Source organism: Loxodonta africana, chromosome 18, assembly GCF_030014295.1.
Source record: "Loxodonta africana isolate mLoxAfr1 chromosome 18, mLoxAfr1.hap2, whole genome shotgun sequence".
NCBI lineage: Eukaryota > Metazoa > Chordata > Mammalia > Proboscidea > Elephantidae > Loxodonta > Loxodonta africana.
In genome coordinates, this window is record NC_087359.1 from 64185004 (window position 1) to 64211431 (window position 26428).

General features: G+C 47.3%; 1 protein-coding gene and 1 pseudogene across 10 annotated transcripts in view; both read left to right on the plus strand.

Annotated features, from left to right (window-relative positions):
• Positions 1 to 26428, plus strand: part of RAP1GAP2 (RAP1 GTPase activating protein 2) — a 232661-nt gene that overhangs the window by 9345 nt on the left and 196888 nt on the right. The window contains exon 3 of one of the 10 annotated variants that reach the window (XM_064271568.1): positions 7055 to 7127. The exons of the other annotated variants lie outside the window; for them this stretch is intronic. The gene's annotated coding sequence lies outside the window, so the exon portion shown is untranslated. The remainder of the gene's footprint in view (positions 1 to 7054; positions 7128 to 26428) is intronic. 10 annotated transcript variants of the gene reach the window in all.
• Positions 711 to 25048, plus strand: LOC100662785 (heterogeneous nuclear ribonucleoprotein A1-like; annotated as a pseudogene).

A 26428-nucleotide genomic window follows, 5' to 3' on the forward strand; every position in this document is an offset into this window, starting at 1 on the left:
TGTGTGGTTGGCTTAAATCTTCACCCTGATACTTACTGCCCTGCAGAGGGACACAGAGGAGAGGAACAGTGGCTTGAGGGGTATGACAGCTGGCTGCAGGCAGAGCTGGCAGTGGTCCTGGGCTTGGGCCCCGACCTTGCTCGGCTCCTGTAGTACTTTTGGCAGGTGAGGTCCAAGCGGACACGGCTGATGTCATCAGGAATGGCTTACCCAATAAGCAAGGTATGCATTCGCTTCCTTGTGCTTACTCACTAATCTCCGGTGCACAATTTCACCTGTTTTTCACCACATAATGTGGTGAAACCCGTGTGAAATTATGCACTACAGACTGGTAAGTAAGCACAAGTAAGCCCATGCTTACCTTGCTTACTGTAAGCCTCTGAATACCTTGCATACTGGTATTTGCTCCTGGGTGTCACTAACGGCCGGCCGGCCTGGGCACGCAGGGAATCCCTTTTCAGGCACCTCCAGGTGGGCCTGAGGGAGAGTCCTTGTTTCTGTCCCGAGTGTCAGGCCCTGACTCAGTGATTTCTCCTGGATGGGCCCCAAGTTGGTGGGTGTGTGCGTGTGTAGGTGTGTAGGCGTGTAGGCATGTGTATATACTTACTCGTGCAGTGGACGAGAGCTCTGAGGGCCCATGTTCGTGTCTGTATGGTGCCTTTTTTTGCTTTAGCGGGTTCCTATGGTAACCACGAACATGTCTGTTTTAGGATCTGGATTTGCAGGCGTGAGTGGCTACAGGGAGAAGCAGGGCGGGCGGTCGCTTAGCTGGCAGTTGGGCTGTGGCCTGATTTCATTGCCAGGCACGGGGGATGCACCGGGAGGTGCCATTTGCCAGACAACCAGGTCTGAAAACTCCAGGGACCCGAGTGTTCCTGGCCCTCACCTGGCCAGTTCCCGCCATGCCCAGGAAGCTCTGGTGAGTCCCTGCTCTGATTTCTTGGTGGCCTTGACTCCCCAGGCCTGGTAGGTATCTGGTGGCTGACGGGCAGGCAGGGAGCCAGGTGGGCAGCCCTGGCCAGCAGGTGCTGGAGATGGGGCTCCTCTGAGGTGGGCGTGGGTCAGTGGCAGGAGGGGCTTTGCTATTTCTGCAGTCCTGTGAGGGTGTTTCCACGTGACCAGTGGAGATGAGTGGTCCTGGCTGATCCCAGGGAATGGGGAAACTGTTAGTGTGGAGGACAAGGGCCGGGATGCAGGAGAGGAGAAGGCAGATGGGTAGCCTGTAGCCCACCAACCCAGCCCCAGCCATCCCTGGAGGCGTCCCCCACCCCAGCTGACTCCCTGAGGATTCCTTATGGACCCGAGGTCTCTGGCCATGCACTTGGCCTTCCTCACAGGTCTCCCCAAGACCAGGAGCTCGCTTGGCCTGGATGGAAAGGCTCATGTCCCATGGAAGAGGAGGCTGGAGGACACTGTCTGGCTCACTAGGGACCTGGAGCTGGGGAGGAATTGCTCCCGCTGGGCTTTGGGGCAAAGGTTCTTGGCTGCCCAGACTGTACTGACCTGTGCTTCTTGTCCACGTAGTGTGGACTCCTGGATGTGTCCTGATGGACAGACAGGGGGTCAGGCAGCACTCAGGCCACAGAGGCTGGTGTTGGTGTCTGGGAGTGGGCAGGTGCTTTCTTCTCCTGTTGGCTTCTCCGGAGCTGGTAGCAGCGGGTAGGGGTTGGGAGTGTCAGGAGGATGTCAACAGCCCCTCGGGCCTGTTCCAGGAGCCCCCCTACCTATGCGCTCCCTCTGCGTCTGTGGGAGGCCTGGGTGAGGCTATGTTGGGGATGATGCGGCAGGGGTTGTTGGTCTGGCTTTGGCTCTAGGCTTCCAAGGAAGGGAAAGGGGAACAAAGAAGTGAATGTTCTGTACTTTCTCCTGACCTTCTAAGCTTTTCCTCTCTGGGAGGCAGAGTCCAGAGCTTGCGTAAGGAGAGGGGAGCCTTCAGGAGAGACCCCCAGCTCTCTGGAGTCCTTGAATCTTAGGGCTTGATGTCAAGAAGTTGAATTAGCCACTGCGTGAACTCCCTGTGCCTCTAAAACTGGTCACTTAGCTTGAGCTTGGTCACTGCTAGTGATGGGGAGCCCATTGTCTGCTAAGGATGCCTATTCTATTGAAATACAGCTCTGGTTGTTCGATGCTGACCTTCTGTTTCACCTGGAATCTCTGTAATAGCCATTGCGTGGTCCAGCCCTATCTCCTGGCACCCTTCCCCATCCCTCCCCCTAAACAAGGCTATTCTCCTTTTCTCCTGAGAGCCCTTTGGACGTTGGAGGTGGCTCTTGTGCCCTGAGTCTTCTTTTCCCCTGGTTGATCATCCCAACCCCTTTGCCTGTTTTGGGGATTCCTCACTGTGTGGGCTGGTCTTCATTGGAAGAGTTCCATCTCAAAGCTGGGCCGGAGGGACTGGCCTGGCAGCCTGCGGGAGCTCCATGACCATGGTGATGGATCCCAGAGGTCATGGCTTTCAACCTCCTTATTTTTCAGGTGAGTAAACTGAGGTCCCAAAAGGGGACGTTTCTTACTTGATCTAGCATGGCAACAAGATGGTGGGTGCAGGATCAGGGTGTGGAGAGGCCTGTTCTAGGTCTCTCGTCTTGCTTCTCCATCATCTCCTCCATCTTTACTACTTTCTGACCTAACACCTCCTCTCTTCTTCTTTTTTTTTTTTAAATAATTTTTATTGTGCTTTAAGTGAAAGTTTATAAATCCAGTCAATCTCTCACACAAAAACCCATATACACCTTCCTACACACTCCCAATTACTCTCCTCCTAATGAGACAGCCCGCCCTCTTCCTCCACTCTCTCTTTTCGTGTCCATTTTGCCAGCTTCTAACCCCCTCAACCCTCTCATCTTCCCTCCAGGCAGGAGATGCCAACATAGTCTCAAGTGTCCACCTGATCCAAGAAGCTCACTCCTCACCAGCATCCCTCTCCAACCCATTGTCCAGTCCAATCTCTGTCTGAAGAGTTGGCTTTGGGAATGGTTCCTGTCCTGGGCCAACAGAAGGTCTGGGGCCATGACCACTGGGGTCCTTCCAGTCTCAGTCAGACCATTAAGTCTGGTCTTTTTATGAGAATTTGGGGTCTGCATCCCACTGCTCTCCTGCTCCCTCAGGGATTCTCTGTTGTGTTCCCTGTCAGGGCAGTCATCGGTTGTAGCCAGGCACCATCTAGTTCTTGTGGTCTCAGGATGATGTAGTTGCTGGTTCATGTGGCCCTTTCTGTCTCTTGGGCTTGTAATCGCCTTGTGTCCGTGGTGTTCTTCATTCTCCTTTGCTCCAGGTGGGTTGTGACCAATTGATGCATCTTAGATGGCTGCTTGGTAGCGTTTAAGACCCCAGATGCCACTCTTCAAAGTGGGATGCAGAATGTTTTCTTAATAGATTTTTTTATGCCAATTGACTTAAATGTCCCCTGAAACCATGGTCTGCAGACCCCTGCCCCTGCTACGCTGGCCTTGGAAGCATTCAGTTTATTCAGGAAACTTCTTTGCTTTTGGTTTAGTCCAATTGTGCTGACCTCCCTGTATTGTGTGCTGTCTTTCCCGTCACCCAAAGTAGTTCTTATCTGCTATCTAATTAGTGAATGCCCCTTTCCTACTCTCCCTTCCTCCCCTTCTCGTAACCACAAAAGACCTCCTCTCTTCTTTCTGAAGACATACCCAGGTGCGACCCTGGGGAACAGGGTCTGGGGGTGCTGGCAGGCTCACACCCTGCCTAGAAGGGCTGGCAGCCCCTGGTCAGCTCCAGCCCTTGGCACTGTGCAGGAATGCTGGGCCCATTTCACAAGCTTCGCTTTCCAAGAGAGGCTGGAAGTCTGGATTTTTAGGCAAAAATCTTACAATGAACTAAAAAATTTAAGAACAGAGCCTAAAAAACAAAAAACTACCCTGCAGTCTAAGTTCAGCCCATGGAGCCCCCGTGCGCCACTTCTGCTCTGGGCGGGTGCTTCCTCCGAGGTATCAGCTCCCCGGGGCTGATTCCCAAACCCCTTTCCCCAGGTCCCCCTTCTGGGAGGTCTCACCCCCCACCATCAGCTGCTGCCTGGTCATTTCCAGCTCTGTCCCCACAGTGGACTCACTCGCAATTAACCTTTCTTCCTTCCAAATCCAGCTCTTTCTCTGTCATCCGGGTTGAGAAGCCTCTTAGTCACAGGTTTGGTCCTCTCCCGCCCTCCTCCCTGCTCCTCCACCTCCTGGTTCAAGCCCATTATCTCCTGCCCAGACGGTGACAAAGGCCCCTAATTAACCTCCTCCTCCGTGCCCCACCAGCTCTGACTAATTCATTATCTGTGAAGCCGGCTCCAGTCCTGCATCCCTGCTCCGAAGGGGCCCGTCCTCAGTGCTGACGGCAGACCTCATTAATGCTGAGCCCACGCAGGCACCTCCCCAGAACCATGGCTAGCCATGGGCCCCCACACCCTGGCTAGGGGGGTGCTGGCCAGGCGGTTGGTTGTGTTTTCTCTAAAGTGACTGCTCTGTCTGGCATTAACATCCATTAAACTGTCTTTAGATCCACAGTAGATAATTTGAGGTTCCTCCTTCCCTCCCCAAGGCAGTCGTTCCCACACTTTGCTGCACAGTACAATCACCTGGGGGGGCTTAAAAATTTTTGATAACCATGTTGCACCCTACACCAATTAGAATGTTCAAACGTGGGAGCCAGGCATTTGTACTTTTTAAACATTCCCAGGTTGTTCCAACGTGCAGCAAAATTTGGGGAGCACTATCCTTAGGGAAGGGTCCCTAGGTGGCTCAAATGATTTGCTCTTGACTACTAACCTAAAGGTTGGCAATTCGATCTCACCGGTGCCACAGAAGAAAGGCCTGGCAATCTGCTTCTGTAAAGATTACAGCCAAGTAAACCCTATGAAGCTCATTTCTATTCTGTAACAACATGGGTTTGCCATGGGTTGACTCAGTGGCAACTTGTTTGGTTTTGGTTGGCCCCAAAGGATAACAAGGGAGATTATTGTCAATAGTTCAGGTTGGGCTGGGTGTTAAAATGGGCTCCAGGTGGGTGTGAGCCACTCTGGGCCAGGGTTTCTCAATCTCAGCACAACTGGCAATTTGGGCTCCATAATTCTCTGTTGTGGGGGCTGTCCTGGGCTTTGTAGAATGTTTAGCAGAGTCTGTAGCCTCAATCTGCTAGATGTCAACAACCCATTCCCCTAGATGTGACAATCAAAAATGTCTCTAGGCATTGTCGAATTTCCTGGGGCAGGGGTATATGATCCCCCTCCTCACCCATTGAGAAAGACTGCTCTAGGCCTAGCCAGGTTCACCTTTATAGCGTTCTAAAATAGGCAGAGAAGACAAGGATACCGACTGGCAAACCCCATCTTAGTGGTTAGTTCCTGGACTCAGGCAGCCTGTGCTTGAATCCTGACTTCATCACCTACTAGATGGGTGGCCTTGGGCAAGTTATTTAACCTCTCTGTGTCTCAGTAAATGTCCAGCTTTTTTTTTTTTTTTTCCTTACAACCCTTAGCTCCCGATGGTGTTACCTGCCATTGACTGACGCTTTTCAGCTCAGACGCCTTTGCTTATGCTGCTTTCCCTGCAGGAAGGGCCTTTACCTCTCCCCCGTCAGTATCACCTGTTGACATCCCACCATCCTTCCAGGACTACCTTAGGTGCTCCTTCCTCTGTGGTCCACTCCACCCGCCATCAGAATGAAGCGCTCCCTCATTTGCTCCTGGAGCAACTAGGGTCCCATTTAGCTTCCCCTGCCCTGGATGGTGCAAATGATTTGCATTCGTATACTAACCTAATGGTAGGCAGTTCGAACCTGCCCAGTGGTGCTGCAGAAGAAAGACCTGGCTAACTGCTTCCCTAAAGATTGTTGTTTGTTGCAGTCCAGTCAATTTCGACTCATGGTGAATCATGGTGCGTCAGAGTAGGACTATTTTCTGTAGGATTTTCAAGGCTGTGGCTTTTTGGAAGCAGCCAAGAGAACCTGATGGAGGAGTTCTACTCTGTAACACGTGGGGTTGCTGTGAGTTGGAATCGACTCAGTGGCAATGGCTTTGGGTTTTCATTTTATTTTGCCCTGTAGTGCAGTGGCTTCTGTCTGCGCCCATCTCCTCTGAGGTCTGAGACTGGGGTGGGGGGGTCCTCTCCTTTGCTCAGTCTGGTACCGGAGGTTGGGTTCCGTGGTTGTTTGTTGCCCAGGTGAAGTGGCTGACCCCTCCCTGCCTCAGCTGAACTGTGAATCAGCAGGTGACCGCAGCATTTCCACCTCCCCACCCAGCTCATCCTGAGAGGGTGGGGTGGGCGGAAATCTGTGCCCCGCAGGCCACAAAGCCACATAACTGACTTCTGGAGCCTTCCTTGGGTGTGTGTGTGACGACAGGCAGCCACCACCCCTTTCTTGGTTGTCTTGCCACTAGCACTTTCTGGAATTGGGAAACTTTGGGCTACTTTCCCAGGCCTGTTTCTGGGCTAGAAACAGGACTCCAACGGACAGGCCCTGTTCCCACCCTGTCACACCCTTGCACCAGCTGAGCCTGGCTGGACCACTGGTCGCCCTCTGTGGCTGCAGTGCCTACTCATCTAGGGGACCCTGTTAAAGCACAGCTTCCGGGGCCCCACCCTTGGAGACCCTGCTTGACCAAGCCTGGGTGGGGCCCAGGAAGCCTATGTGTTATCAAGCGCCAGAGGTGGTGTGTGTGATGCAGCTGGTTTTTGCAGCTATCTGGGAACTTGCCATTTAAAGCTCTCTTCCCCAAAATGCAGATTCAGTGGTTAGGCTCGTGTGCCTTGGAGCCAGGCAGTCTGGGTGACCTTGGGCAAGTTATACAACCTCCCTGTGCATCAGTTTTTTTTTTTTAATCTGTAAATGGGGATAATAATAGTACCTACATAGGGTTGCTGTGAGGTTTAAATGAGATAATCCAGGTGAAGCCTGGAGCATAGTACCTGGTACATGGCTAAAAGAAACGAGTTGCTGTTGAGTCGATTCTGACTCACGGCGACCCCATGTGTGTCAGAGTAGAAATGCACGCCAGAGGGTTTTCAGTGGCTAATTTCTCTGAAGTAGATCTCCGGTCCTTTCTTCCAAGGTGCCTCTGGGTGAACTTGACCTACCAACCTTTTGGTTAGCTGTCCAGTGCTTCAACCATTTGTACCACCCAGGTACGTGTTTAGTGCTGAATAGGTGTTACTCGCCTTAGTGTTTCTGATAGTATTAACGATAGTCCTGGGCTGTATGGACACAAATGTAGCCGTGTGACGTGCCCACATACATGCAAACATCCCCAATGGGATGTATACCCAGCCCTAGGCCTCCTGCCGAAGACAGATGGGTGCACATGGTGGCATTGCTGCAGACACACGCGTGAGCACGCAGACACTCAGATAACTGTGGTCAGTAGGGCACCTGGCGTATACAAGCCCCAGATGACCAGGGCTTTTTTTATTATTCACACTCTGACATTATTCCTGGAGTTAGCAGCACCTGGGCTCAGCTCTGGGAACCCAAGGTGCCCCTTGTTTCCATAGCAACCACAATGCAGTAAAAATAGGAGGAGGAGGGAAGAGATGGAAACAAAAGGCTTGAGCCAGCTGTGAGGGGCATCCTGCCTGCGTTGGGCCTGGTTCCACATCCTCGGCCACACAGAGGACAATGACATGGCAAGCCTGTGTGCTCATGACCCAGAATTGACAGTTGTTAACGTCTTGTTGCATTTTTTGGGGGGGATTTAATACTTTTTTTTTTGTTTCTTTTATTGCTTTAATTTTTTGCACTTTACTTGCAATTTAATTTTTTTTTGGTCTAAGTAATAGATAAACATAGCTTAAAAAGTCACATAGTATTATTAGGCTTGTAATGACGGTCCATTGTTGAACCTTCCCATGTCTCCTATTTCTATTCTTTATAGACAATAACTTTACAAACTTTTAGTTATTTTATCTTTTTTATTTTTTTACGTTTTCATCAAGCTTCTTTCTTGATTAAAGAAATAAAACATCACAGATAAACCTACGTCCCTGGAATCGCTCCTTCTGGCCCCATTTCCTGTCCGCCCCATCCGTGGAAGCAACCACTGTCGGGAATTTGGTGTGTTTTCTTTCAGTCCACTTAAAAAAAAAAAAAAAATTTATTGTGGTAAAATGTACACAACATAAAATTTGCCTTTTTAACCCCATTTTCAAGTGTATGTCCCTGCGGCATTAATCACACTCAAAATGTTGGGCAGCCAGCACCATTATTTGTTTTTAAACCTTTTTTTTAAATTGTACTTTAGATGAAGGTTTACGGGTACAAACTGGTATCTCATTAAATAGTTAGTACACATATTTTTTTTCTTTTTTTTAATTGTATTTTATTTTTTTTTTATTATACTTTATATGAAGGTTTACAGAACAAACTAGATTCTTATCAAACAGTACACATATTGTTCTATGACGTTGGTTAACAAACTCACATGTCGTCACTCTCCTTCTCAACCCTGGGTTTCCTATTACCAGCTTTCCTGTTCCCTCCTGCCTTCCAGTCCCTGCCCCAGGGCTGGTGTACCCCTTTTGTCTTGTTTTGTTCCACCGGCCTGTTCAATCTTTGGCTAAAGGGTGAACCTCAGGAGTGACCTCATTACTGAGCTGAAAGGGTGTCCGGGGGCCACACTCTCAAGGTTTCTCCATTCTCTGTCAGGACAGCAAGTCTGGTCTTTCTTTTCAAGTTAGAATTTTGTTCTGTATTTTTCTCCACCTCTGTCCAGGACCCTCTATTGTGATCCCTGTCAGAGCAGTCAGTGGTGGTAGCCGGGTACCATCTAGTTGTACTGGACTCAGTCTGGTGGAGGCTGTGGTAGATGTGTTCCATTAGTCCTTTGGACTAACCTTTCCCCTGTGTCTTTAGTTTTTCTCACTCTTCCTTTCTCGCAAAGGGGTGAGACCTAGTACACATATTTTTTTATGGCATTATTTAACAACCCCACAACACATCAACACTCCCGCTTCTCATCTTTGGATTCCCTCTTACCAGCTTTCCTGTCCCATCCTGCCTTCGAGTCCTTGCCCCTGGGTCGGTGTGCCCCTTTAGTCTCGTTTTATTTTATGCGCCTGTCTAATCTTTGGCTGAAGGGTGAACCTCGGGAGTGACTTCATTACTGAGCTAAAAGGGTGCCGGGGGGCCATACTCTCAGGGTTTCTCTAGTCTCTGTCAGGCCAGTAAGTCTGGTCTTTTTTTGTGAGTTAAAATTTTGTTCTACACTTTTCTCCAGCTCTGTCCAGGACCCTCTATTGTGATCCCTGTCAGAGCAGTCAGTGGTGGTAAAAAAAAAAAAAAAAAAATTTTTTTTTGGGGTAGCCGGGCTAAAAATTTTTCATCATCCCAAGCAGAAACTCTGTACCCATTAAGCAATGACTCCGCATTCTCCCCTCCTCCTAGCCCTTGGTTAACCTCTGATCTACTTCCTGTCTGTCTGCATTTGCCTGTTCTAGATGTTTCGTGTAAGTGGAATCATATAATATTTGTCCTTTTGTGTCTGGCTTATTTCACTCAGTGTAATGTTTTCAAGGTTCATCCACGTTGTAGCATGTATCAGGACTTCCTTTCTCTTTACCGCTGAGTAGTCCATTGTATGTATGTACCACATTTTGCTTAGCCTTTCATTTGTTGATGGACACTTGAGTTGTTTCCATCTTTTGGCTCTTGTGAATAGTGTTGCAGTGAACGTAGGTGTACAAGTATCTGAGTTCCCGCTTTCAAGTCTTTTGGGTATATAGCTAGGAGAGGAATTGCTGGATCACATGGCAGATTTATGTTTAACTTTTTGAAGAACCACCAGACTGTTGTTGATAGTGGCTGTACCATTTTACATTCCTCCCAGCATGCATGGGGGTTCAGTTTCTTCACGTCCTTGCCAACACTTGTTTCCTATTTCGGTCCACATTTTTAATACTTTCACATCCACAGAAAGGTCTCTAGAAACAACATATAGCTCTTTTGAATGTACGTAAGTACCATGTGGTGTAATGGTCAAGAATACAGATTCTGGTGCCAGGTTGCCTGGGTTTACATCTTGGCTCTGCCACTTATCAGCTGTGAGACCTCTAGCGACTTAGTCTATCTGCGCCTCAGTTTCCTCATCTGTAAGATGGGAGTAATAGTAAAACCTAAAAACTACTTGTAGGTGTAGAGTTTTTTGCGGGGGGGAGGGGATTAAGTAGGCTTATAAGGAGCCGTGATGGTACAATGGTTAAGTGCTCAGCTGCTAGCCAAAAGGTTGGTGGTTTGAACCCACCCAGCAGCTCTGTGGGGGAAAAAGACCTGGAGATTGCTCCCATAAAGATTATAGCCTAAGAAACCCTATGTAGCAGTTCAGTTCTGTCTTATAGGGTTGCTGTGAGTCGGAATTGCCTCGATGGCACACGACATCAAGTAAACTTATCTTTGTCAAATGCTTCGGACACTGCCGAGACTTGATGTACGCTGGATGTGTTGTTGCCGTTATTGTGCTCTACTTCTGCCCCTCTACATGGCCTTTGGAGCCCTGGTGACGCAGCGGTTAAGAGCTAGGCTGCTAACCAAAAGGTCGGCAGTTTGAATCCACTAGCTGCTCCTTGGAAACCCTATGGGGCAGTTCTACTCTGTCCTATAGGGTCGCTATGAGTCAGAATCAACTTGAAGGCAGTGGGTTTGGTTTTTTATGGGTTTACATGGCTTTTGGGGTCTATTCATGTTGTCAGACATAGATCCTTCCTTTCAACTGCCATATGGTATTTATCTGTACAAGTATATCACATTTTGTATCCCCTACTGATGGAGTCCCTGGGTGGTACAAATGGTTAACACACTAGGCTTCTAACAGAAAGGTTGGGGGTTCAGGTCCACTCAGAGGCACCTTGGAAGAAAGTAGTGATGATCTCCTTCTAAAAAATCACCACCAAAACCTTATGGAGCCCAGTTCTGCTCTGATACACATGGGATCGCCATGAGTGAGAAGCCACTGGTTTACTGACGGAAACTTAGGTTGTTTCCATTTTCTGGCTTTGCAAACCATGTTGCAGTGACCATCCCCTCATTTGACCCTCTGTGCACTTGTGTGAAAGGTCACCAGAGGAGGGACCTGTTGCGTTGTAGCTTTACTTACTACATGTTCCAAGTTTGCCCTCAAGAGTGGTTTTACCAGTTCATATTCCAACCACGGTGTATGAGAACTCTCTCAGATTTCTACCACACTTCCTCTCCTCACTGATTTTTCATTTGTATGTCGATTTGATTGACAAGAGCATGTTCCATTTTATTCTTGTTTTAAATACGAACTTTAATGTAACTCTGAATAAAAGAACGAAAACCCCCATGGCCCAACCATCTGAGCAAAATGTCTGTGTCTGGTTCGAGTCCCTATCTGCAGGCTGGGGTGGATGTGCTTGTGTGACCCTTGTTTCTATATTGTATCACAAGCATTTCCCCATGTTGGCACAGGCCTTTTTCCCCTTTTAAAGATAGCATTTCTTCCTGCTTATAAAAATAGTACATGCTCACTGTAGAAGACTTGGAAAGTACAAATATAAAGATGAAAAACTGAAAGAATACACAGCTCACCACCCAGAGATAACTAATGTTTTGATATTTCATTACAGTCTTTTTTTTTAGCTTCCTTTTTAAACCTTAAAATTTATGTAGCAATTTTTTCCACATTAAGTATTCTTTAAAAACATGGTTTAAAATGTTGCACGCTATCCTGTCACTGTGATATTCCCTAGTTTATTTAAGTATTGCTTTATTTTTTAGGCATAAAGGTTGTTTTCAGTTTTTAACTCTTAACAAATGATGCTGCAAAAATATCCTGGTATATAAAACTTTATAAGTATGTCTGAAGGAGCCCTGGTGGCACAGTGGTTAAGTGCTAACCTGCTAACTGTAAGGAAAATATTAGTCCAAAGGACTAATGGACCACATGAACCACAGCCTCCACAAGCCTGATCCTGGAAGAACTAGATGGTGCCTGGCTACCACCACTCTGACGGGAATCCCAATAGAGAGTTCTGGGCAGAGCAGGAGAAAAACGTAGAACAAAATTCAAATTCACAGAAAAAGACCTTATTTACTGGTCTGACAGAGATTGGAGGAATCCCTGAGACTATAGCCCCTGGACACTCTGCTAACTCATAACTGAAGCCACTCCCAAAGTCAATATTGGGGTGTATGACATCCCAGAAAAATGGCACACTTCCCGGTACCCAATAGTAACATTAGTGCCCTGGTCCCTCTTGTCACTCAGTAGCAAGTGTCCGTTGCTTCCTACTGCCTTCTCTTTGTGTATTGTATTTATATGCCTATCGGTCAGTTAGTCACCATCTGATTCGTGGCCAGAACCCATTTCAAATGAGCCCAAGAAGAAAGGGTTGAATTGGTTCCTATAACTGGGAGGTCAAGGGGGTCTGTCTGGCTTGAGGCCAGGGCTTTGAACCGGTTCGTTCCCTTTCAAACCCCTGCTGAGAATTTGCATTTCCACCCCATATATACTGAACCAGAATTTACATTTTTATAAGACCCCCGGGTGATTCTTATGTATAATAAAATTTGAGAACCACTACTTTACTGGTGGTTCTTAGAATTGGACCCTAACCAGCAGCATTAGCATCGCCTGGAAACTTGTCAGAAACAGGTTCAAAGCTCTACTTGAGGCACAGTTGGTCTCCAGGGGTAGCTTACCCAGTAAGCAAGTTAAGCATGGGTTTACTTGTGCTTTCTCACTAATCTGTTACCAAAAAACAAAAAAAACCAAACCTAGTGCCGTCGAGTCGATTCCGACCCATAGCGACCCTATAGGACAGAGTAGAACTGCCCCACAGAGTTTCCAAGGAGTGCCTGGCGGATTTGAACTGCCGACCCTTTGGTTAGCAGCCGTAGCTCTTAACCACTAATCTGTTACAGGGACTGTAAATTTGAAAAAGAGGCTCTGAGTCTGTAGCAAGGTGCTGTGGGGTTGGGAGACGGACAGGTGCCAGCCATATCTGGAAGCAGGATTTTTGATATAGTGAAAAAATGTGAAATTGTTCATTACCGATGATCAGGTAAGCAAGGTAAGCACCGTGCTTACTTTGATTATTGGATAATCTTCCCTGGCTGGTCCCAGGGCTCAGTCCTCCAGATCTGCTCTGTCCAGGACAGCAGCCACTAGCCATGTATGGCAATTTAAATTAATTATAATTAAAAATTCCATTTTTCAATCGCACTAGCCACATTTCAGGTGCTCAATAGTCACATGTTGCCAGTGGCTACCATATTGGACAGTGCAGATACAGAACGTTTCCATCATTGCAGAAAGTTCTGTTGGATGGTTCTTGTCTAGATTGAAGGCCAGACTCTGGAGGATTTCCGAGGGTCAGACAAGCCTGGAAATTCTACCCAGTCTGTGACTTGTCCCGTGTTGCAGAGATGCTCCGGGACCCCCAGGCCAGGAGGGATCTGAGCGGCACAAATCACGTGCCACTAGGTGGTGCCATGGAGGCGGCCACAGCTGTTCTCTTTGGCTGTTGGACGCTCAGAGACAGCTTCTGCCTTGTTAGGCTTCGGAGCAGCAGAGAACTGCCACCTCAGTAAGTTCCTAGTCCTGTGGTCAACATCCAGTTCAAGTGTAAGATGTTGTGGGGCCTGGCTTCTCCTGCATCCACACTCACATATACACACACAGGTACATGCATTCAGATAAAACCACACATACTGTCCCTTGCGGTCACACACACACAGCCACATCCACTCTCAGAAACACACGGTCCCAAAAAAGGCACAAACAAGGCCAATGGCATTAAAAATATTATTATAACAGCCAAAAGCTATTATTTTTATTGTGCTTTAGGTGAAATTTTATAGAGCAAGTTAGCATCCCATTCAATAGTTTGTACATAAAGTGTTTCACGACCTTAGCTTTGTTCCCCACGATACGTCAGCACTCTACCCATTTCTGCCCTGGGTTCCCTATTTTTTTTCCTCCTGATTTTCTACCCATTTCTGCCTTCTCATCTTTGCTTTTGGGCAGATAATGCCCTTTTGATCTCATATAATTGATAGTCCGAAGGAGTAGTTTCCTCTCAGCTGTTGTTTATCTTATGTGATTGCCTGTTGTTTGACTGGGAGGTGGTCTCTGGGAACCGCTTCAGTTCCAGGTCAGAAGGGTGTCTAGGGCCATAGTCTTGGAGGTTCCTCTAGCCTCTGTCAGACCAGCAAGCCTGATCTTTTTTGTGAATTTGATTTTTTGTTCTACGTTTTTTCTGGCTCTGTCCAGGACCCTCTGTTGTGATGCCAGTCAGCGGAGTTGGTAGTGGTGGCTGGGCACCATCTAGTTCTTCTGGTCTCGGGGTCATGTAGACTGTAGTTCATGTGGTCCATTAGCCCTTTGGACTAATTGCTACTTTGAGACTTTGGTCTCCTTCACTCTTCCTTGCTCCAGACAGAAAGAGACCAATAGTTGTATCTTAGATGGCCGCTCGCAAGCTTTTAAGATCCCAGATGCTACTCAGTAAAGTAGGATGCAAAACATTGTCTTTGTGTACTACGTTGTGCCAATTGACATAGATGTCCCCTGAGTCTATGGTCCTTTGCCTTCTAGCCCAGGAACTTCACCCTGCGAGGTGTTGGTTATATCTAAGAGGTTTCCCTGGCTGTACCGCTTGTGCACTGTATATGAGCCACACGTACAGTCGTGTATGTAGAAATATCCACCACGAAACCTATATTTGCCGGTGGGTATGTTCCCATACATCCTCGTACATTTCTTGGCCTATCTGTCTACTTGTCTGTCCATTTGTAAATTGTTGTTTTTTAATACTATTGCTGCAGAATTGTCTATGCTATAGTATGCCATAGTAGTTACCGTAGCTGCTCTTTAGTCTTGCGTTCCTCTCAGTGTCCCTCTTTTCTTGGTCATGTGGTGGTGACTTCCCCCATATTATGTATTACCTTTCCCTTCACCAGTATTAACTCATGTCTTCTCTCTAATTGATATTTTTTCCTCCCTCCCCTTCCTGTCTCTGGTAACCGTCTTCTTTTCCTGTGCATAAATCTTTTGTTGTTACTTTAGTGGTCTCATACAATATTCATCCTTTTGTGATTGACTTATTTCAATGTTATTATCTTATAACAGCAACAAAAATAGCTGCCAATTCCTGAGCACTTGCTCTGTTATCTCATCCGACACTCACAGCTGTCCTGTGAGGTGGGTCTAGTTCTATTCATTCTAAAATGGAAGAAAGCAAGACTCAGGTGGTTAAGTAACTTGCCCCCGTCACACACTGGTACGAGATGGAGCTGAGATTCAAGCTGGGGGGGGGGTCTGACTCCAAATGCTTTGCCATTCTGTTGTCATCTTCCTCGTACCTGACTCTGCGCCTAGGCACACAGACCCAGGCCCACACGCAGACCATTGTGATCACACGCAGACACACGATTGCAGGCGTGGAAGGACGGGTTGTGCTCTACACCCTCAGAGACATACATTGATGCCGCTGATCCCACTGAAGCTTGATGCTGGTGCTGGCCCGAGAGGCCCGTGGAGTAATGTTGGAGTCAATGAAGGGATGATGATTGCTGCCTCCCAGGGGTGTGAGGCACACATGGGTGGAAAATCCCTTGGTCAAATGTAAAGTGCTGTAAATGGGGGTGTGCCTGGATCCAGAGTATTTAGGGGTTATGGAGATGGAGTGGGGGTGGGGCTGGCTTCCTGATATCTGAGTTCTGGCATTCTCTCTGTTTACACTTGAACCCAAGACTTCCAGGTGCGGTTGTTGAAGCCCTATCAGCCAGGGAGTTGGAAGGACCTCACTTTCCCTTGAGCCCACGTTTGTTTCCGGGTCATGTGAGACTGGGAGGGCTGTGTTCAGAGAGGACATGTCCCTGTGTGTTATGTGGTTTTGGCCCTCCACCCCAGGCCCAAGTTCCTTGGAGGGAACTGGGACCCAGGCTTTGTCAGGGGAACCCCAGCAACACCTGCCTGCTCAGCCCTCCAGATGGTGTGGGTTCAGGAGTTTGTGTCAGAAAGGAAAACTTAATTAGGATTTAGTTAAGTAAAAAAATCATTTTTGCCGTGATTTTTTCTTGGTGTCTCTCAATCTGTTCTTAGTCAACCACAAGTGTTGAGTATCTACCGTGTGTTTCCTGGGGAGGCGCCTCGAGGCCCACAGAACGAGCATGGGCTGTCTGCGTCCCCTCCAGGAGCTGTGAGCCTCACATTTCTCTCTGGACTAGCTGTCCAGGACTTACAGCTCACGTGTCCATCAAATCAAGGTCAAACATGCGGTCATGTTCCTGAGGGGTCATGTAACCAAAGACCATGTGACAAAGAGTACAAAACAATACTGGGGCAATTACTGATTAAATAGAATGGGAAACAGCATTGGGTAAGAGACAGTTTGTTGTTGTTAGTTCCCATCGAATCAGCCTCCTACTCATGGCGACCCCATGCACAACAAAACAAAATGCTGCCCGGTCCTGTAATTGGTTGCAGATTGGGCCATTGTGATCCATAGGGTTTTATTTTCTTTTTTTAAATTTTATTTATTTTGTTGTTGCTGTTGACAATATAAATAGCAAAACATACACCAATTCAACAGTTTCTGAATGTACAATTCAGCGACATTGATTAAATTCTTTGAGTTGTGCCCATAGGGTTTTCGTTGGCTGATTTTTGGAAGTAGATTGCCAGGCTTTTCTTCCAAGGCACCTTTGGGGGGACTTGACCCTCCAACCTTTCAGTTACCAGTGGAGTGTGTTAAAAGAGATTATTTACTTGTCGTTAATTCTGTGGACTGAACAAAAGTAAGGAGGCTTGACCAGAGAAGAGGAAGAAAAGGCACGTGGCAAAACCTGTGGTGTTTCTGAAGGAAACACCTGGAATCTTTGAGCGATGCCTCTGCCCAGTGTCTAATTTCACCTAAAAACTTACAATTCCCCTTTACACATAGGCTCATCACGAGCATTTCTTTCATCTGTCACCACAGGGTCATTTTGGACAGGAGGAGGGAGAGGAAGAGAGGAGGAGAAACTTTGCTGGTGTAACTGGGTCGGAATCAGAAGAGAGAAGGCGAGAACATATGATGTTCATACCCTTCTCTGAGGTGTGAACACACCAAGGTCAGATGCAGGAGAAGTGAAGCTGGTCATTTATCTAATGAATATTCATTGAGCCTCTACCCTGTGCCAGGCGCTGTTTTAGGTGCTGGGGATCCCTTGGTGGACCCTGGCTCTGCCACTCACTAGTGAGGTTCTCTTAGGCAAACCCCTTCACCTCTCTGAGTCTCTTTTCCCCATCCAGAAAGCGAGGCTGGTGAGAGTCTCTCCCTCTTATCATCTGGTCCTTGGCACAGTTAGTGCCCATGACTGCCCTGTTTAATTAAAGACAGAGAGTGGTTAAGTGTGACTAGAGCCTACTCTAGTCTGAGGAACTCACGGTCCATGAGGAACTCACGCCTGAGGAACTCACGGTCCATGAGGGAAACGTATTTAACAGCCAGCCACCAAGCAGGAGGCAGTGTGCACTCTTCCTAGTGAAATCGGGGGAGACTTCATGAAGGAGGTGGCATATGAAGGTTGAAGCAGAACCCCAAGGAGAATAGACTTGTGGGGGCATTTCAGATTGAGGGAGTGGCACACCTGTTGCCATCAAGTCAATTCTGACTCATAACGACCCTATAGACAGAGTAGGAATTGCTCCATAGGGCTTCCAAGGAGTGCCTCGTGGATTCAAACTGCTGACCTTTATGGTTAGCAGCCGAACTCTTAACCACTACGCCACCAGGGTTTCTGAGTGAATGGCAAGGGATAGGAAAGTGTATGGGGCTGTTTGAGAAGCTGAATCGGGCTCCAGAAATGGATGGAGGGATGTGGCAAGTGTGGGGTGTCTGCTTAGGAAGGGTCTTGGATGTGGTGCTGAGGAGGTGATGGGTGCTCCGGAAGAGTGAGATGGGGTGGGCTTTCTCCTTGGTGATTTGGGAAGGTAACTTTGGAAGTCCTGAGGGATGGATTAGGGAGTTGATGCTGCTGTGCTCCTGCGGAGAGTTGGGGGCCTGAACCTTAGAGGTGGCTGGGGCTGGAGAGGAGGGGCCTGGTTAGGGCCACGTGGGTGTGGAAACCTCAGACAGGTGTCTGCTCCATGTGAGGAGTGGGAAAGGAGGGATCCCATAGAAGCTGGGGTTTCCTGCTTGGGGGATTTGTAATCTTGTGGATCACCCACCGGGGAATGTGGGAAGGAAATCCTGTCTGCAGGGGAAGATAATAACTTTGCTCTTGAACATGGTGAGTCTGAGGTACTTGTATGTCATTCCTGTGGAGTGTGAAGTTGGGTCCTTGAGCTCAGGAGAGTTCAGCTGAGTGACTGGAATCATTCATTCAACAATGAAACAAAACAAACCCATTGCTGTTGGGTCGATTTTGACTCATGGTGACTCCAGGTGTTACAGGCTAGAACTGCTCCATATGGTTTCCTTGGCAGAAATCTTTACAGAAGTAGTTTGCCAGGCCTTTCTTCCACGGTGCTACTGGGTGGGTTTGCTGATTCCCGAGGCATGAGTAGGCTCTCTGCTGCTCGCTCTCTCTAGCTGTGGAAAATGCATCCTGAATGCTACTGTCAGCTCTGCTGTGGTCTCACCAGGGGATGGGGGCTGAGGGGCGCTGGTTCCTGCTGAGTCAGGTCCGGCAACTCCTCGCCGCTTCAGAACTGTCTCTCCTTCCCACTGCTCAGTCCGATTTCTTAACTTTGCCTTTGATGTTCAGGGCTCCTAGCTTGTCATATATGTAATTGATATACTTGTTTTTTCTTTGTTGTGAGAGGGACCACCGGAAGCACCTGACTACTCTGCCATCTTGGCCCGGCCCTCTCTACTGGGTGTGTTTGGACCACCAAACTTTAGGTTAGTAGTTAAGTGCAAAATGCTTGTGCCACCCAGGGATCTCATTCCACAATACTCAGCGACAATTGTTAAGACCTGTTCTGGGTGCAAGTCATGCAAAAGTGAACACTTCAGACCCTGTTGGGCCTCGTGGTACCTTCTAGTTGGGGGGAGACAGACAGTAAACAGAATAAAGAAACCAGATGGTTCCAGATAATGTTCAGTCCTATGAAAGAAATGGAAAGGTGAGGTGATGGGGTGAGGGGTGCAGGAACTGCCTCTCTATAGAAGGGACACTTGAGCTGAGGCTGGGAGGAAGAGGAGCCAGTCATGAGGATATCTGGGGGAAGGGCCTCCCAAGCACTGGGAACAACATGTGCAAAGGCCTTGAGGCAGGAAAAGTCCTGGCAGGTTTAAAGATGAGGAAGAAACCTGCTGAAAGCTGAGAGGGAGAGGGAAGGGCGGCAGGTGGGGAGTGGAGAGGTGGTGAGGTCTATCACCAGGTGGTGGGTAAGATAGGAATACCAGACTGTACTCCCACCACCAGCAGGTGGCACTGTTAGCCCCAAACCCATTGCAGTCCAGTTGATTCAGACTCATAGTGACCGTATAGGACAGAGTTGAACTGCCCCACAGAGTTTCCAGAGTGCCTGGTGCTCTTAACCACTACGCCACTGGGGGGCGGGGGGACTGTTAGCCCAAGACTACCTATTTTTGAAAGTCTCAGGGTGGTGCAAAAAGTTAACCAAACTTTTGGCTAACCAAAAGTTTGAAGGTTCAAATCCACCAAGAGATGCCTTAGAAGAAAGCCCTGGCAATCTGCTTCCAAAAAATCAGCCATTGAAAATCCTATGGAGCACAGTTCTACTCTGACACACATGGAGTCGCCATGAGTTGGAACTGAACTGGTTTGCCTATTTTGGGGCATAGCCAGGAGGGCGAGTGGGCAAGCAGATGCCTTGACCTCAGGTTTGTGACTCCGATTGGGCCCATCTTAGGACCCTGGCTCCCACCATCATTCAGAGGAGGTGAGGCTGACACATGCGAAAGCCCTGGCTGGAGGCAGAAGAGCATGTAACGGTTCCCGACTGCTCTGCTACCCCTCTGTGGCTGTGGCTTCTTGGCAGTGTTCCTTTGCTCCTCTCCTCCTGTTTCTGGATCTCTGTGTCTTTCCCCCTCTCTGCTTCCCTGTCTTTTCTTCTCCCCTCTCCCAGTGCTCCCTGGTGCAGCTTGTTTGTGTCCTAAAGATAATTACTTGTTCTCCTGATGAGGAGGTGAGTTAGGGTTGGGTTCATACTGTGTCTTATCTCAGTGCCACCCCCCTTCCTATGGCTTCAGCTGTCCATGAAAGACAGGGGCCGGGGTAATGACTCCGTCATCAGAGAATGGCCCTCAGTCCAGGACCCCTTGGGCCCGGCTCCCACTGCCACACCCAGCTCGCCCTCAGCGCCTCCAGCAAACAGCCCTGGCTTCACGTGATCGCTGAGAGTGGGGACCAGGGCTTGGACTGAGCGGGGAGAACTGGGCAGTGAAACAGACCACATAAAACAGCGGCAAGAGTTCAGTGTTGGCACTGTTACCAATGGGTCATTTTAGTCTACAACGACAAAGCTTTTATCCTACCTGCAGGCTGAACCAGTTGCCATCTAGTTGATTCCGACTCATGTGACCCCATGTGAATTGCAGTAGTAGTGGTTAGCAGCGTCAGAACTTGTCTAGATTCCTCAGGGGTGACAAACAAGATCGGTCCAGAGCTGACTCCTGTGAGATAGAGGTCAGACATACCTCCGCTCTCCAACTTCTTTACCGTTTCTGACACCAGCTGTCCCCTGGGACTTTCTGTTTCTATGCTGGGTTCAGTAATCCATTGCAATGGCCACACAGAACTCGCAGGCCATACTTAACACTTAAGTGTTTTTTTAAGAAGTGCAATGCAATGAATTGCTATTATATGGCCCTTCTAGCCATGGTCTTGTAACTCCCACAAAATGATTGGGTGGGACTATGCAAATAAGATGTTTGTGGCCCACCAAGGGGGATTGGACAGCCTACTAATACAAATAAAGTACCTGGAACCCTGGCATGGGTGGGGCTATGCAAATAAGGTGCATGGTACCCTTGTAGGGGATTGGTCAGTTTTGCTATCCCGCTAAGCTCAAAGGGAGCCAATCCCAGAAGTTAGGGGTAGGAACCTCACTACCGTCAAGAAGATGAGCCAGGAGCAGAGTACATCCTTTGGAGCTGGGATCCCTGCACTGAGAGCCTCCTACACTCAGGAGACAGAGTGAATTGTAACACTGGAGACAGCGTGAGATGGTGAGAAGTGGTGGCCAAAAGTGGCAGCAAGCAAGGAATAGTCCAATGGCAGCAGAACCAGGATACCGGCACAAGACAGTGCAGTGGACTTTCTAGCCCACGGAGCAAGAGAGCTGAGAGCCTATGGGCAGGAAGCTTGTTGGCAGAGTGGGGTGCCTCCAGGCACTTATTGGCAGAGTTAAAGAGCTTTGTAACATTTGCCTGAGCAGGCAGAGGCTGAGAACAAGGGCCCAGGCTGAGAGCGTGGGCCTGGCAGCAGCAGTCGAGAAGAAGCTGGCCTGCCTGAAGAACCATATCCCGAGTTGTTCCTGCTACTTCCCAGTTAATTCTGATCTTAAATTGTAACCTGTAACTTACCTAATTAACCCCATAATCGTTAGTATGGTCTGTGAGTTCTGTGTGGCCATTGCAATGAATTATCGAACCCAGCAGAGAAGTAGAAAGTGCTATGGGAGGGACAGCTGGTGTCAGAACTGGTAAAAAGGTTGGAGAGTGGAGGCATGTCTGGCTTTCATCTCATAGGGGTCAGCTTTGGGCTAATGCTGATGGTGAATCTCTCTCCTGCTCCTGAAGATAGAGGACCTCTGATGCCATGACATTTTTATAGGAAGTAAGGGTACAACTTGGCATCAGGATCAAGAAGCATGTAGGCAAAGCCTGGAACGCTCCCCCTGAAGTGGGGAGCACGTCTCTCCCTTCTTCAAGTGCAGGACAGCCCTCTCAGTTCCTCTTGGCAAGCAGGCAGGCCCTTCTCTCTGCCATGCACACCCGCTCTCCGCCATGCAGCCCTCTCTGCTGTTGGCCTCCCTGTTGTAGGCCTCTCCATTGCTAAGTGACCCAGCTCATAGCCAGTGTAGCAGCTTTGTTTAGCTCCCTTAGCTGCATTCCTAGGAGCAGGTTTCTGCTGCCACCACCGACTCTGCTGCAGGGACCCTTCCAGGCCTCTTGCCACCAATTCTGCTATAGGGCCTCTTCTGGGCCTCTGTCTTCAGTGTTACAGCCCTTGACTTGTTACAGCTCTTTTAGGAGGTTCCTTGCCTCTTTTCTCTCTTCCTGCCTCTCTTGCCTTTTCTCCTTTCCTTCTTTCTGAAACCTCTGTGGGGCTGGCTGCACATATAAGCAAACTTTTTGTCAATTTCAAGGCTTGGCCCTCCCAGCAGGGCCATGAACTGACCAACCACCTCGGTGGACCATAGTCACTGGTGCCATTTATTTATTTACTGCACCACCAGGGCTCCTATTTATTTGTAGTTTATTGAATTTTTGAATAGGAGATGTATTCAAATAGTTCAAGAACCAAAATGATATAAAAACATATATAGTGAGAAGATTCTTTCTTCCACCCTGACCCTACCTTCATAAACCCATTTTTGAGTTTCTTATGTAACTCGCCAATGCTTCTTTATTCATGCAATAATATGAATATGTATTCTTCTTATTTCCCTTTCTTATCTAAAAGGGGATATCTTACACAACATTTTTACTTCTTGCTTTTTTTTGCTGGAAAATGTAATTCACAGATCTGTCTACTGAAATTTTTTTCCTCCTTTTCCTTTTTTTTTTTAATAACTCTGTGGAGGTACCTTCCGAAAATTGATGATACTTTTAAGAAATTTAATTTTATATTACACACGTAATATCCCCTAGGCACAGTTACCATCGAGTTGACTCCAGCTCATGATGACTCCATGTGTTTCACAGTAGAACCGAGCTCCTTAGGGTTTTCAGTGGCTAATTTTTCAGAAGCAAATCTTCAGGCCTTTTTTCCAAGCCACCTCCGGGAGGACTTGAATCTCCAACCTTTCAGTTAGTAATACCAGCAGTCACTGGTTTATGCATGTCTGACTTAACATACAACCTGTAGTTATGAATCAATCCCCGTAAAACCTATTATATTAAAAACATGAAGTACATACAGTGGTTCATAATAACAAACAGGTGCTACTTTGTGATGCCCATGAAAACATTACCATTATTATTACTGTACTGTTAAGTTAAGGATGTTTTAGTGTATCTGAAAGTGTTTCTCTAGTGCTTTTATGCATAGAAAGGCACATTATATACTATATACTAAGACACACATTTGACTAAGTGACATTAGATATGAACCATATCTAACTGTTCCGACTTACGTACAAGTTCAACTTACAGACAGTTAGAAACAGAACTCATTTGTAACACGGGGACTGCCAGTATAAGGAGCCATTTTTCCTTTTTAAAAAAATCAGAGGATTAAAGATAAAGTCCCTGTTGGCCACTAATGCGAGTTCCCGTCACTCTTCAGAGTAGCCACTGTATAGTTTCGTACATATTCTTCTAGATGTTTAAAAAAAAAAAAAAAAACTTTTACATGCATCTTAAGAAATCATAGCCAATCTATAGTATTACTTTGTGTGAATTTTAAAAACGCAAATAGTATATGGTTGATATGGTTCTGCACCTTAATGTTTTTTTTTTTTTTTAGAAGTCTTGATATTCCTTTTTTTTTTCTTTTAATTTTTATTGTGCTTTAAGTGAAAGTTTAAAAATCAAGTCAGGTTTCTGCTTGTGGACGCCACCGAAGAAACATCGTTAAGTAACCTCTTCTCACTACCATCATGTCTAAGTCAGAGTCTCCTAAAGAGCCCGAACAGCTGCGGAAACTCTTCATCGGAGCTTTGAGCTTTGAAACAACGGATGAGAGTTTGAGGAGCCATTTTGAGCAATGGGGGACGCTCACGGACTGTGTGGTAATGAGAGAACCAAACACCAAGTGCTCTAGAGGCTTTGGGTTTGTTACTTACTCTACTGTGGAGGAGGTGGATGCAGCCATGAATGCAAGGCCACACAAAGTAGATGGAAGAGTTGTGGAACCAAAGAGGGCTGTCTCACGAGACGACTCTCAAAGATCAGGTGCCCACTTAACTGATAAAAGATCTTTGTTGGTGGCATTAAAGAAGACACTGAAGAACATCATCTAAGAGATTATTTTGAGCAGTATGGGAAAATTGAAGTGATTGAAATCATGACAGACCGAGGCAGTGGCAAGAAGAGGGGCTTTGCTTTTGTTACTTTTGATGACCACGACTCCGTAGATAAGATTGTCATTCAGAAATACCATACTGTGAATGGACACACTGTGAAGTAAGGAAAGCCCTGTCAAAGCAAGAGATGGCCAGTGCTTCATCCAGCCAAAGAAGTCGAAGTGGTTCTGGAAACTGGTGGCAGCCGTGGAGGTGGTTTTGGTGGGAATGTCAACTTTGGTCGTGGAGGAAACTTCAGTGGGCGTGGTGGCTTTGGTGGCAGCTGCGGTGGTGGTGGATATGGAGGCAGTGGGGACGGTTATAACGGATTTGGTAATGATGGAAGCGATTTTGGAGGTGGCGGAAACTACAATGATTTTGGCAGTTACAACAATCAGTCTTCAAATTTTGGACCCATGAAGGGAGGAAACTTTGGAGGCAGAAGCTCTGGCCCTTATGGTGGTGGCGGTCAATACTTTGCCAAACCACGAAACCAAGGTGGCTATGGCGGTTCAGGCAGCAGCAGTAGCTATGGCAGTGGCAGAAGGTTTTAATGACTGCCAGGAAACAAAGCTTAGCAGGAGAGGAGAGCCAGAGAAGTGACAGGGAAGCTACAGGTTACAACAGATTTGTGAACTCAGCCAAGCACAGTGGTGGCAGGGCCTAGCTGCTACAAAGAAGACATGTTTTAGACAATACTCATGTGTATGGGCAAAAAACTCGAGGACTGTATTTGTGACTAATTGTCTAAGAGGTTATTTTAGTTTCTGTTCTGTGGAACGTGTAAAGCATTCCAACAAAGAGTTTTAATGTAGATTTTTGTTTTTCACCCATGCTGTTGATTGCTAAATGTAATAGTCTGATCATGACGCTGAATAAATGTGTCCTTTTTTAAAAAAAAAAAAATCAAGTCAGTCTCTCACACAAAAACTTATATACACCTTGCTAAAAAACTTATATATACCTTGCTACATACTCCCAATTGCTCTCCCCTGAATGAGCCAGCCCGCTCTCTCCCTCCACTCTCTCTTTTTGTGTCCATTTTTTCAGCTTCTAACTCCCTCCATCCTCTCATCTCCCCTCCAGGCAGGAGATGCCAACATAGTCTCAAGTGTCCACCTGATCCAAGAAGCTCACTCCTCACCAGCATCCCTCTCCAACCCATTGTCCAGTCCAATCCCTGTCTGAAGAGTTGGCTTTGGGAATAGTTCCTGTCCTGGGCCAACAGAAGGTCTGGGGGTCCTTCCACTCTCAGTCTGACCATTAAGTCTGGTCTTTTTACAAGAATTTGGGGTCTGCATCCCACTGCTGTCCTGCTCCCTCAGGGGTTCTCTGTTGTGTTCCCTTTCAGGACAGTCATCGGTTGTAGCCGGGCACCATCTAGTTCTTCTGGTCTCAGGATGATGTAGTCTCTGGTTTATGTGGCCCCTTCTGTCTCTTGGGCTCATAATGACCTTGTGTCCTTGGTGTTCTTCATTCTCCTTTGATCCAGGTGGGTTGAGACCAATTGATGCATCTTAGATGGCTGCTTGCTAGTGTTTAAGACCCCAGATGCCTCTCTCCAAGGTGGGATGCAAAATGTTTTCTTAATAGATTTTATTATGCCAGTTGATTTAGATGTCCCCTGAAATCATGGCCCCCAAACCCCCACCCCTGCTACGCTGGCCTTTGAACCATTCAGTTTATTCCGGAAACTTCTTTGCTTTTCGTTTAGTCCCGTTATGCTGACCTTGCCTGTATTGTGTGTTATCTTTCCCAGCACCTAAAGTAGTTCTTATCTACTATCTAATTAGTGAATACCCCCCTCCCACCCTCCCTCCCTCCTGATAACCATCAAAGAATATTTTCTTCTCTGTTTAAACTATTCCTTGAGTTCTTATAATAGTGGTCTTATACAATATTTGTCTTTTTACAACTGAAAAATTTCACTCAGCATAATGCCTTCCAGATTCGTCCATGTTATGAAATGTTTCACAGATTCATCACTGTTCTTTATCAATGCGTAGTATTCCATTGTGTGAATATACCATAATTTATTTATCCATTCTTCCGTTGATGGGCACTTTGGTTGCTTCCATCTTTTTGCTATTGTAAACAGTGCTGCAATGAACATGAGTGTGCATATATCTGTTCGTGTAAAGGCTCTTATTTCCCTAGGATGTATTCCAAGGAGTGGGATTGGTGGGTCATATGGTAGTTCTATTTCTAGCTCTTTAAGGAAGTGCCAAATCGATTTCCAAAGTGGTTGTACCATTTTACATTCCCACCAGCAGTGTATAAGTGTTC